Raw genomic sequence first — 13,536 nt, 5'->3', positions numbered from 1 at the left:
TGCTGCTGTACAACAGTAACTGCTAGAACATGCTCCGTGCTGCTGATTACATAGGTAATTATAATCTGTACTGATGCCCCTTTTGCCTGATTTTTTTTCCTGTCCTTTTTGTTATTATTTACTTCATTTGTGGATTTATCTGGCATGTACAGAAGCATCGTCTGAATGCCTTCTGGGGAAAAAGATGGTGTGCTATCCACAACAGGTGGCCAAGGACACACTGCATGTCAGAGCAGCTCGCTACAGCTCAACTACTGAAAGTACAGCTGTAACCTGCAGAGTGAAGGTGCACTTGTAAACTATCCTTATGTTGCCTTCTCAACCTGCTTCCTTTGGCTATGTCTGGCTGAGGACTTAAAGAGATTTAAATCAAAGCCATCTCCTTGCCATATCAAGACCTTCTGTCAGTATTTCTCCATAAAGCACATCACTATCATTACTGTTACTATCTTCTGAGATAGAAAATAAGTCCATTTAGTGCTGTTCTCATAATCTGCACGGTGGTTTACCTGGAGACCCCTGTAGCAAAACTTTTCATGCAGCCAAAATTAACACTTTTCAGACTGCTTTCTTCCTTCATTTTGTGTCTTCCATATTCTTCCTCTTTATCCTCTGTGAAGTCACATATCTGTAGGAAGTCTCATTTTGACTGAAATCACCCTTCTTTTCTATGAGTGAAAATGCTCACTCAATTGCTCTTAAAACCATTTCCCAGCTGCTTTTCAAAGTTCTTTCTGTTTTCAGCCCTCACCAGAGAGCCTGACGTGTTCTCACTTGGAAGGCAGAAACCCATACCCACCAAGATAATTAGCACCCTAACTTCCTGCTTCAGGAGTTCCTCTGCAGGAGAAGCAGGAGCAGCAGCAGCTGTGCTTCAATACATTACCTGCTTTGATTCAATAGAGAGAGGAGTAACTTTTCAATTTTTTCTGCCACAGATGTTACATATTAATGTTGCCATTAAATCAAACTTTAAATAAAATAAAATAAAATCTTGCACCGTCCACCAGGTAGTGGACTTCTCTAAATGCAAAAACATAAATAAATAAAGAAGGAAATTTCTGTGAGCATGTCTTTCCACCTTCTACTAGTGCAGATTCTTATTGGTGGCAGTATTTTTACAGATACCTGCAGCTGGCAAATCCAGACAAAGGCCAAAGCATGAACACGTCCAAAAAGACAGCTAAAGGACAGCACCCGCCTGGGGCTAAGCACAGCAGGGCACAGCCCTGCCACCAGCTGACTGCCAGAGCTGTGTGAGGAAAACCTGGGTGCAGAGCTCTAAGCGAAGTCACACGGCCTCCTCCGCTCATGCCAGCAAGCAGAGCAGAAAGTTCCTGGGTGCCGTGCACCTCCTATTCCCTTATTTCCCTTCATGTACCCTAGGACCTTGAACATAACACTGACACTTTGTGCTGGCAGAGAAAGCCCTGCCATTGTGGGGATCTCGGCTCCCCATGGCCTGTGGACTCCCACACAGCCACCCCCATCCTAGCAGCAACCTAACCCTGCTGTCAGGGGAGAAAGGCGAGGAGAATACATCCCACTGCCAACAGCTAGCAAGCCTCTGAAGAAGAATGGTAGAAATAAGCCCCATGTTTTATACAATCCGTTACTACGTGTGGTTTGTGACTGATCCCTTTCCTCTCCGATTTCCACTCAGAACAGCAGCCTGAAGCGGCAGGATGCTGCCCTGCTGATATCAGTCCTCTCCCCAGGCACCACGTGGATGGAGGCGGTGGAGGAAGCTGTATAAACTCACCTTTGTTTATGGCCAGCTTCCTCGGCGTAGCCAATTCACACATGCAGCTGGTTTACAGCCTACAGATTACAGCAGTAAAGCCGGCATCGTGATCCAGTAAAACGATACTGCCCACTGACTGCATGCAGCAGGGCAAAGATTGATGGTGAGAGCACTCGTGAGAACATGATATGAAGAAAGACTAAAAATAGAGAAGCGCATTTCAGTTTTCTTTCCACTGTTCAACACTGCAGAGTAAGGTGACCATGACAGACTTCTTGCATTTTCCACAGTTAGGGGTCTACAAGATACGATGTTTACAGAGCATTGCATTGACTTAACTTTCATCTACAGAACAAAAGAAGGGTATTTTTTTCACATCACTATTCAAAGCAACAGATTTTCTACAACCAACATGCCTCCCTCTCTCATCTTATAGATGTTACAACTCTGCCTCATTTGCAGATACTAAGGAGTGGAAGTAGTGACCTCTGGTAGGTTGCCTTGGCTTCTTCTGCATGCATGGAAAGCCACAGTGAGAGCACGTGTCAGCCAAAATTAGCTGTGACGAATTCTTGAGTCCTAACACTATGCCTTGCACCTCTAAAACATGCTCGCTCTTTGGTTTAGACTGCCTTTGAGCAGTTGTGCCTGTGTACAGCATTAAAAAAAAAAAAAAAAGTCTGAAATTTTTTAGGGCATGTCAATGTCAACTGTGCAACAATCAGGAGACCTGGTTGCAGGACCTCAAGGATGGACTGCTTTCATTGATTTGGCCTTCTTAGCAGAGGAGAATTTTTGCTTGAATGAAATACAGCCGAAGGTTAATAATATTCCCCCATTCACCTGCAGGTATTTCATGCCAAAATCTCCCATCCTAAAAAGACACCCTGGAAGGCAGGCTGTCAATTAAATCAAGGTGTAATTTGATAGAGTTGCACTAAAAGCACTCATAATGTGAAACTGGGATTCACGGATCATGCACAGACAAGTCCCCTAAATTGTCCATCATCTCTGAAGATGATATGGGTAAGTCACTGGGAAGAGCAACTCACATGTAATGCCATTTACACACTTCAGCATGCTAACTTATTGAAGTCGTAACACACTGATTAAAACCACGTTCCATGTTTATCTTCGGATATCAGCAAGCACCGACTGATAAATCACAGCTACAGGAATTTTGCCCAGAAGCTGGCACTAAGAATTGCTACTCAGACGTATGATAAGACGTAAATTCAGAGAGCAGATGGAGATCATGGGATGATAACAAATACTATCAGTAGTTTACTGACATGTCATTGAAGAGCTATGTGAGGCCCCCATCCAACTGGCTTCCTAAAGACATGAGGAAACACAGAAGAAATAAGCTACAATAATAAGGACAGCCAAATGAAAACATTAACCAGCAATTAGGATGTCAAATAATTTGTAGTCACTAGGCAGATGAAGTAAGTACTCTACAGACTTCTGTATCAAAGGCTACAACTAAGGCTTGACATCATCAGAATAAATCATCATTTGAAAAGCTAGGGCTTTTTAAAAAAAAGTATCAGCTAGAAATGTGCAATGATTATGAATTCTAAAAAAAAAAGAATCTCAAAGTTCTTCAGGATATTTATGTTAATCCTCACAACAGTGCTTACTCTGTCTGACTATAACCTTATTAAACCAGAGTCAAGCAAAGCGCAGAAATTTTTGTAAGGTATATTTAGTCCTTGAATGTGGGACTCAGCTAAGAAAGGAAGCTGAATCTTACCCTGCTGACAATTGCCCCTTACACAAACTCTCCCCAGTTTGTATGGCAAATGAATGTTGCCATTTTTTAAGGTGATCTTGATATCCCTGCAAGTTAAATGAGGCATTCCAAAAGAGAAATGCTTATTTTAAAACACAAGAAGGGAAACTACAACAGTCCCTTTTCCAAAGAATGAAAATGCAAACCCAGCATAATGGAGAAAATGTGCACGCATCCTAAACATGTGTTTATCTTAACCTTAGTAACCACACGATTCCCAGAGATTTATTGATGGATTTTATCAGTAATATATGAACAGCAATGAAGCGGGAGGTTATAGCAGTGGGTGGTTTCCAACTGAAAATTTAAGAAAGTATCTTATTTGCAAAATGGTCTTCTCATGAAACCACAAAAAATTGCAGCTAGCACCACACCTTAATCCATGGGAGTGGTGAGAAGGAAAAAAGACAGAGTGCTATGTGGCCTGTTAAGCCTTCAGGTTTAAAGGGCACAGGTTACTAGAAGAACACAGTTCACCAATAAGTAATGTTTAATAACGATGATAAAACAAATTAAAATCGGCCAAATATTTTCATGGACCAGAAGGGAAATGGTCATAATAAGTTATTAAAATTCCAGAAACTATGGGCTGGCGGCAGTTGCAGTAGTTTGTTTCAATTTAAGATATCATTTCCAAATTTCAGAATTTCTTTACAAAAATTCCGTTCATTGGGTAAAAATACATCATCTTATTAAGCACTTAAACATTTACTGAGAACTTTGCAGTATAAGCCTGCACCTCCTCTCCCCTGCCTCTCAGCTCTCAGACCCACTCCTCCTGATTGTGCTGCCCACCCTTGCCAGGTCTGCTTGCCCAGAGCCACTGTGCCGCTCTTCAAAGCTCCCAGTCCATGGCCAGTGAAAAAATGGCAGCCACAAGGCAGAGGTTAACAGGGCCGTCCTTTGTAACTTTCTAAATGACAACAGTGCTCTACACATCCCACTGAAGAGTAATATAACCTCACGATCCATCCTCAGTGTAGTGAGAGGAATAAAGGTTCATGCTCAGGATCCCTTGCAGACCACACATGTTCCTAAGCTGTTCATTCCCTATTTAACCTCTCCTTACCTCCCCCTTCCAAAAGGAAAAGAACAGAGCTTTCTGAAACAGAAGATTAACTTTTACCCTTTTATTTTATTCATTTGCATTTACAGAATCACAGAATGGTTGAGGTTGGAAGAGACCTCCAGAGATCACCTAGTCCAACCCCCCTGCTCAAGCAGGGTCACCCAGAGCATATTACGCAGGATGGCATCCAGGCAGGTTTTGAGTATCCTCAGAGAAGTTGACTCCACCACCTCTCTGGGCAGCCTGTTCCAGTGCTCTGTCTCCCAGACTGTAAAGAAATTCTTCCTCATACAGCAGTGAAACCTCCTGTGGTTTGATTTATACTCATTACCCCTTGCCCTGTCACTGGCCACCACTAAGAAGAGTTTGGCCCCATCGTCTTTACGTGGCCCCCCTCAGGTATTTGTAGAGATTGATGAGATCCCCTCTCAATCTTCTCTTCTCTAGGCTAAACAGGCCCAGCTCGCTTAGTCTTTCCTCACAGGACAGATGCCCCAGTCCCTTAATCATCTTTGTAATCCCTTAATAATCTCCATAAGCATTTAGAAAGCATACAGGAGGCTGCAGACAGCAGAGCCCAGTGATGTACCCACTGCTGAAAGAGGAGTCCACCAGCAGCTGCAGTTGGGCTTTTCAGCCATTCTTTAGCTTGCTGGCACAGCAGCAGCTATCGCTGATGCTCATCTTCCACCCAGAGCCTAGAAAAAACTAACATTGCATTTACTGACACCTCATTTATAACCGCAGCCTCACTCACTTTTTCGTGCTGTCCAAGCAGAGCTGACCTACAACACAAAGCTACGGCTACATATTTGTACTGCCATGATGCACGCAGTCCCATCCATACACCAAAGCTCTGCAATAGGTCTCTGACTCAAAAAGTTTCTACAGCCTTGGCCTAAGATAAATGCGAGAGGTAAAGTTCAGGTGAAGAAAACACTAGGCAATGCTGACATTTTATCCAGCATCTTTCAAATACTCAGAATAAAGTATTATATATATATGTGCTGGATAAAGGATATTAATGAATAATACTAGCAGAAGTAAGACTGTGCAGTGATAATGCAGCTAAGAAAAAACACACCTCTGTGTATTTAATCATGACATTACATATTTTGTATGAGGTTGGTACACAAACAGCTCCCTGTTCATGTCATAATACAAGCTCTTCCCTTTCACCACATAAGCAGTTAGGTTACTTCAGGTTGTTCACAACACTATATTCCTATTGTATGACTATAAACAATCTTTTTCCAAAGCCCAGAATGCTTTTCACATGCCCAGAAAAACGAGTTCTGGATTTTGTTTGCGTTTGGTTTTGGTATAGTTTCTTTTCAGGGTGCATACGATCCCACATACATAGCTGGCAAAATAATTTTGTTCAAGATCTTGGAGTTTCAGAAACAACCTCACCTAAGATTATTTAGGACATAAACATGAACAATACTTAGTGTATACTTTCAATATTTTTGGTTGTTTTAGGGTGTTTAATATGGCTCACATCCAGGAAGCAAGATGTCCACTTGGAAAACTGGACAGCCCTACTGCCTCAGAAAAAAGTAGTCTTGTCTTATTAACTATAAAATTCTCAAAGGTAGCCAGAACAGCTTTTTACACCTGTTCAGTAACATACCTCGTGTTGCTACTAGACACCTCACCTTTCAACAATCTCCAGAGGAGAAAACAGTCTTGATTTGCAAACAACAAATCCAGAAACATGACAACACACTGGAGTTCTCCAAGAGAGCTGCCTTCAAATATATGACTGATTTTTAAGTGGAACATTTTCTGCTTCAATTTATACCGATGTAACTCTGGATAAACTAGGCTGACGCAAAGAAGGTCTTTTAGATATGTACTCAGATAGTCAAGCACAATTTAATTTCGGCTATCATATCTCAATACTTTACAAAGGAAAATACTTTCCTTGCTTTTTAGCCATGTGTCCCCTGAGGTCAATCTGAATTTGACACAGCCTTTCCTTCATGGATGAGAAACAAGCAGTGGGAAAATTCATCAGCGCTAAGGAACACTAACCACAGTTAAAGTTATCATTGTCACTATCATAATATTTGCTTTGCAGGTTATTTAAATTGCTCATCCAGATTTTCTCAAAGTATTGAGGACCAACTCCGAGTCAGAAAGAACAGCATAAGTGCTAAAGGTAAACCAATCTGCATTTAACTCCTTTTTAGAGTCATAGCAAGACAAATTTCAAAGAAAGAAGAATCTCACTCCAAACATTTAAATCTAAACCGAAATATCTTTGCATTCTGTATGGGATAGGCTCTGCAGCTGGTCACACCAAGAAGGACAGCCTGTTTCAAAATCATAATTTCATTATAGTGAGGAAATTAGGGTAAACTGGTTAAAAATCATGCACCCAACACGTGCGCTCTCACTTTTGTGCTGGAGACTTAAGACAAATAAATGAAGCATGCCAGCAATCTTTGTGAGATGGACCAGACTTGCAGAACAGCCATGCTTATGCATGCAGCTAAAGTATCGCTCCCCTGCTTCAGAGCCACTGATGTCATATGCTAACTTCTGGCCTTAATGAACTGGGGGGGAGGGGGGCAGAAAAACCACACATCACTGCTCCCTAAAAAGGGTGAAATAAAAATGATGAAAAATTCAGAATGTCATCATTACTGCCAGCTGATTACAGCAGTGCCACAAAATTCGGGTTGCTAATACAAGAGGGACAAGTACATCCTCTCACACCACAGTTAACCTTCTCAGTAGTCTTCAGTAAACTTTCCATTGAAGCACTCTGAAACTTCTCATCTACAAAATAAAAATGCTTTAAAAGGGCAGTGCTAATAAGAACCCTTTTTTTTTCTTTTTTTTTTTCTTTTTTTTTTTTTTGTGAATGCCAGAATGCTGCAAAACAAAGGTACTCCTCCCATAACACATACAATTTATGTCAGTAATCTATAGGCACTGTCCTCAGGCATGTAAGTTAGCGGTCTTAGGAAAAGAGAGGAGATTGAGGATAATGTGGGAACAAACTTTTGCAGCTGCATTAGCTATATCATGATTCCCACCTGATTAAGAGGAATTAAGTTTCTTAGAGCTATGCTATCCAACAACCCGGTGCACAACCAGCAGCTATACTTTTATTGACACACCACAAGAAGTGACAATGAGCACACCGCAGTCTTCAGAGTTCTGTTTTTAACTAGTTGCCTGAAATGCAGAAAGAGACGTCCTCTAAATGCAGAACAAGGAGGCAGGAAACTTGGAACAATAAAACTCCAATACTGACTTCCTCCCAGAAGAGCATCCCTTGGAGCCTCCACTGGTGCCACAACACCATCAGACTTCCAATATTTCCCTTTACAAAGCTTCTTCCCATCCAGCTAGGAGGATATAACTTTGTCAAATTTGCTCACCTTGGATAAAGCTTTCTATGCCAGAAGCTTGCCTCCTTGCTGAGTTGTTTTAGGCAATTTCAGGAAGAGCATACCCCCAGGCCTTTTTCAGAAAGAACTGAAAACACACTTTTCTGCTCATGTTGAAAAATTTTGTTGACCTTTCCCCTCTGAGAAGATGAGCACCCCCAGGCTGACTAGCAGAGACATGCAGCATCCCCTGGCATTTCAAGGAGGGGCAGTAGCAGATGGGAGCATAATGGAGAGACTGTTTCAGAGTAAGCCTTTTGCTGCCATTGTGCAAACCTCCCTGCTGTTGAACATAGATGAAGGGGCGGGGAGTGAAACCCCTCAAATTCATGTTTTCCCAATAGGAACTTTTAGCAAAGATCCTTTGAGTGTTTCAGCTCAGGTCTCACTAGCTCTTCATCAGCAACTGCCATTCTTGGATGCTAAAAGCCACATCTGGTTCAGATCTGCTCCTCTGAAGAAAGAACATGAAAATGATCGTTCCTGTGTCTCACTGAACCTCTGCAAATGTTCTGCAACATGGAACAGCATGCTGTGCAGTTCCAGGCCAGAGGAGACACAGTGGAGTCCTACAAAAGGGTGGGAAGGAGAAAACGGGACTGAATGTCAGCAGAACTTAGAGGGCAGAAAAAGTTGGAATGATGGAAGTGATGTCAGGAGAAAAGAAAAACCTAGTGAGAAGCTGAGGTGTAGATGATGGGCCTGGAAAAAAGACTGTGACAAGCTGTGACAAGCTATTTGAGAGGGCTGTGGGATGGGATTACAGAGAAAAAAATGTTGATAGATGGTTGTGAAGACTACGGGCGGTAGACTGCAGAGAACAGGACTTTCTGGGTACAAAGGCTTAAATAAGGAGTCTTAAGTATTAAAAAAAAAAGAGAGAGATGGGACAAAAGGTATGGAGAGGATACAGAAGAGAGACTTCAACTAGTCTAGAAGGGATGGTTTAACAAATGTCATGTCTGGAGTGAAAGGGTAGAGAAACTCGTTCATACAAATGAAGTGTCCCTGACTTCAGATACAGTTCAAGATTCCTGAAGCTCAGCCTCCATTTGCATCAGGTATTTGTGCAATGCACTAGCAAATTATACTTCTCTCCACTCTGGTTACTGGTCTGTATAGATGACAACTTTTTAATTGCATTATTTTACTGATGAGTTCTTATATCAAATGTCTGAGATTCACCGTGAGAGTATATTTACTGTAACATGCCAGATATAGCCATTTCCTACAGCTATCTTACGCCATGTACAAGAGTATGGGCTTCTAACTTCTGTGAAACACAGATGCAAAGTACCAAATTTTATTATAAACTCAGGGGAAGCATTTTACACAGGAAAAAAGATGCTGCTTGAGTAAGTGACTCTAATTGAAGTTTATGAGTATTCTAACTAGAGTGCTATTTGAAGTAGTCAGGCTGGGTCCTGAAGAGGAGAAAGTCTGCAGGTTTTGCCCTGGCCAGTACACCTGTCAGCATGACACAAGCAGGAAGCCAAGGTATCCGATTTCTCATCGTAAACTTGCCTGAAACACGCTTCAAGCTGTACTAATTCAAAATTTAAATACCCTTAACAGATCATCTGATAGAACACACCAAACAATGTTCAGTCTATCCTTGTTACAGTGCTTGCCTGTGCAAGAATCACAGCAGCATTCCTCAAAACAATAATAATTCAACCACTCTTCCAGGTCACATACAAAATGGTTGTACTGCTTAGAAAAGCAGTTGTTTTTAAGCATGTCCTGAGGCACAGGGAGACAAATAGTGCCCGTACAGCCTCCTCTCACTCATCCTAAACCAACAAAATACTTCAATTTAAAAGCTGAAGAACCTCAGCAGATCTCCAGTATCAAGTAAGTATCACATTAGCCATGTCCTTTGAAGTTGATTTATAGCTGTATCTGACAATTTGGCACTGTTTAGAAAAAAGACTACCTAGATACTCAGAAGATAGCCAAAGTCTATGCCTTTTTAATTTATTTTAACAACATTGGGTCAATGAAAACATCCAAAGAGGTGAAATTCTGTTTTTCACCATTCACTCCACAGTCTTTTATGGGGAGCATGCTAATGCTGCATGTTCTAAGGATTACAAAGGTTGAAAAGATACTCCCTAAAGTACTATTGCAGGCTAACTCTTAATAATGAACTTGAATAAGATGAATAGTACCAGGATCCTACATGCACTTTCACACCATTCATGTTAATGGGTTATTTGTGTATGTGTTATACATGTGTGTATGACTAATCCTGGAAACCATTTCCAGGCACATGAAGGACACAAAGGCAATCAGGAGCAGTCAGCATGGATTCACCAAGGGGCTGTCGCGTTTGACTACCCAGATAACCTCCTGTGATGAAAGGACTGGCTTGGTAGACAAGGGGAGAGCAGTGGTTATTGTCAGCCTAGATTCTGGGAGGGTTTTCAACACCATCTCCCATGAGATGCTCACAGACAAGCAGTTGATATATGAGTAGACAGTGAGGTGGATTGAAAAGTGCCTGAATGGATAGGCCCAGAAGGTGATTAAAAGCACAAAGTCTAGCTGGAGGCCAGTGCCTAGCAGTGTACCCCAGAGTGCAATACTGAGTTCAGCACCTCTCATATGAGGAAAGGCTGAGACTGTTCAGCCTGGAGAAGGCTCACGAGGGATCTCATCAATGCATACAAATACCTCAAGGGAGGGTGCAAAGGGGACAGAGACAAGTTCTTTTCAGTGGCAGAACAAGAGGCAATGGACATAATCTGAGACACAGGAGGCTCCCTCTGAAGATGAGGAAGCACTTCTGGTCACTATGCAGGTGACCGAGCACTGGCACGGGTTGCCCAGAGAGGTTGTGGGGTCTCCCTCCTTGGAGATCTTCAGAAACTGCCTGGACATTGTTCTGGTCAAGTGGCTCTATGTAGCCCTGCCTGAGCAGGAAGTCTGGACCAGATGACCTCCAGAGGTCTGTCCCAAACTCAACTAATCTGTGATTCTGTGTAGGTTTCAGTTGCTCCTTTCACAAGTTAATGTGACTTGCTAGATGGGGCTGAACTCATCTACCTCTTCATATCTCTTATCACAACATCACAACTGTTTAGGTGCATGGATGTATTAAAAAAAAATAAAACTAAAAATGCTTGATGGCGCATCACATGCAAACATGCCTTGTTCTGCACCAGAAATGTAGAGAGTGGATTCACAGACTTGAGTTTTACAACCATCTCAGTTGTAGAGCTAGAACACATTTCAAAGTGCTGGAAATAACAGTGAGAACATGCTCCTTTGAAGTATATTTCCATTGCCCACAGAGAAGGTAATGTCAGCAAATCCCCGTTGCTGGGGGGACAAAAAGCCTGTAGCAACAGCTCTCAGCTGGGGTCAGAGGGCAATTAAAATGGTAGCTATTCATTTCTCCCTTGTTGTCCTCACACCATCCTCAGTCTAACATTATTTCAGTTGCTAGCTGTTTGCACTTGGATTGCTTTGCTTCTTCTCCAACAACAAAAAAAAAGGGGGGGGGGAGGGGAGAAGAACCTCATTATTATTATTTTTAGTCTGTGTACATAAGCTGTTGTATTGCAGTCTGCTGCAAAACTCACTAACTCACTAGAGTGCTCCAGTTCCACCTAATTCCTACTCCCCCCTAACTTTCCACTTCCTAGGTTTTCCCTTATTTCCTTGTATTGTTTTTCCTCTAATTTCCTCCACTTAGCACTGGTTCATTTGCTTGTGCCTTCCTCCAGCAGCTCCCACCTTCATGTTTCCATACATGTCACGGGCAGCACTTGTCCTTCGACCTTCCTCCAGCTCTCCTTTTCCTATTCTTATCCCATTTCCTAACTAGCTGCCAAAACTTGACCCAAGTTTATTTGGAAAATAAGACAGATTGAGCTGCTTCCCTTCATCTTAGTTTGGCTCTGCACCAGTCATCTGGCTGCCAAACTAAATGGCCTGAAGTCACAGACGCCTACATAATCAAACCCTCAAAGGCTGTACTCCTACAGATGTCTGCGGAGGCTTACCACCCTTCTTACAACCACCACCCTTGGATAGGTGAAACACTGCAGCATTGCTAAGTTAACATGTGGAGAAAGGAATCTTGAGAAACATATACAAAGAGGCTGCTCCGTGACATGCTTCCAGTCACACCTCCCTCCCCTGAAACCAAGTGGAGAACACTCACGGGCTGAGGTAGCTGGCTCCCCACTGCCCTCACCACTTAGGAAGGAGCTCCTTCGAAGCCCGGGGAATCTGAACACAGACTGAAATAAAGCCCTGCTGCCAACCCCTCCACCTCTCAAATAGGCTGCCAGTGCCACACAAAGCTGTCAAGATTTTTTATTAGATGCTGTAGAAAATGCCCCTTGTCATTTCACAGGTAAATTCCTCACATTCTTTCACAACTTCATTTAATCTACAACTGCTGTAGTGATGCTTCAAGTGTTTCTAGTAAGCATTTTTTTTTTCCTTCCTACTTCTAAATGTTAAATTTGTTTCAAGATTTTAATGATAGTTTCCAGTTTCTCAAGTTGTATAGTTTACTGCATAGGAAGAGAAACAACGGGTAAAGTTTCCAAAAATACTGAGGTCATGCCTTGTGAACAGTGACTACACATAGATACTGACTTACTTCTGTAGCATATGACAACTTTTAACACTACCAAAACGAAACTTCAACGTAGAGAAACAGCAACAGCTACAGAACCCAACAAAACCTTGCAGAAAAAGATTTATTTGTGAGAACCTGGGGAGGGGCTGGCAATTACAGCACACATTTGTTACCAAAGCTTTAACCTTTCTTTTCCTCTTTATTTAGATTTTGTGTGATTTGCTGGGCAAGGGTCCGGGTTTGTGGGGGATGTCATCTTCAGCTGACTGGTATTTTCTTTTGCAAACTAGCTCATACAGCTATTTAAAGCTATATATTCTACAAATTGTGCACCAAACATACACCTCCCAAGAAATTCTTCTCTGTGGGTGGTCATAACACACAGCCATGGGTTAAGTACATGGACTACAAACAATAGCCGAGAGACTTCATTGTCATCTTCAATAACACAAAAGAACATGACTGATGGGCACAGTTGTAAACACATGGAGTGACCGTAACAATCAGCTGTATTTTAGCCCGTACTAGAAAGGGAAAATGAAAGATATTGTTGGACTGGGGACTGGACAAAAGCATCACCGCTCCTAATACATGCTACAGTCACTACCCATTCATAATTGATACTAAAGAAAACATAATTCCTTCATGCAACAGACAAACAATAGGGTTATCCAGCATATGCACATGCCATATTCAATAATATAGGCCAGGGACTTGGAGCGAACAGACTGCAGCTGTGAGCTGCACAAAAGGTAGACTGACAAGGCAGGAAAGAACTTGCAGAACTAGTATTTGAGGAGTGGGGGTAGGGTGAAAGAATCTAAAAGGGAGACCCTTCAGATAAAACCTTTAAAGGGGCAAACAGGTTCTCTGCTGTTTGCTTCTTGCTATATATTCCAGGAAAAATGAGCTTTTTTTTTCCCCCCG

General features: G+C 42.1%; 1 protein-coding gene across 3 annotated transcripts in view; it reads right to left on the bottom strand.

Moving 5' to 3' along the window:
- Positions 1 to 13,536, bottom strand: part of PLEKHG1 (pleckstrin homology and RhoGEF domain containing G1) — a 140,348-nt gene that overhangs the window by 42,152 nt on the left and 84,660 nt on the right. The gene's annotated exons all lie outside the window — the stretch shown is intronic.

Source organism: Oxyura jamaicensis, chromosome 3 (assembly GCF_011077185.1).
Source record: "Oxyura jamaicensis isolate SHBP4307 breed ruddy duck chromosome 3, BPBGC_Ojam_1.0, whole genome shotgun sequence".
Lineage (NCBI taxonomy): Eukaryota > Metazoa > Chordata > Aves > Anseriformes > Anatidae > Oxyura > Oxyura jamaicensis.
The sequence above is the reverse complement of the archived record's forward strand: the minus strand, read 5'-3'. Positions and strand labels throughout refer to the sequence as shown.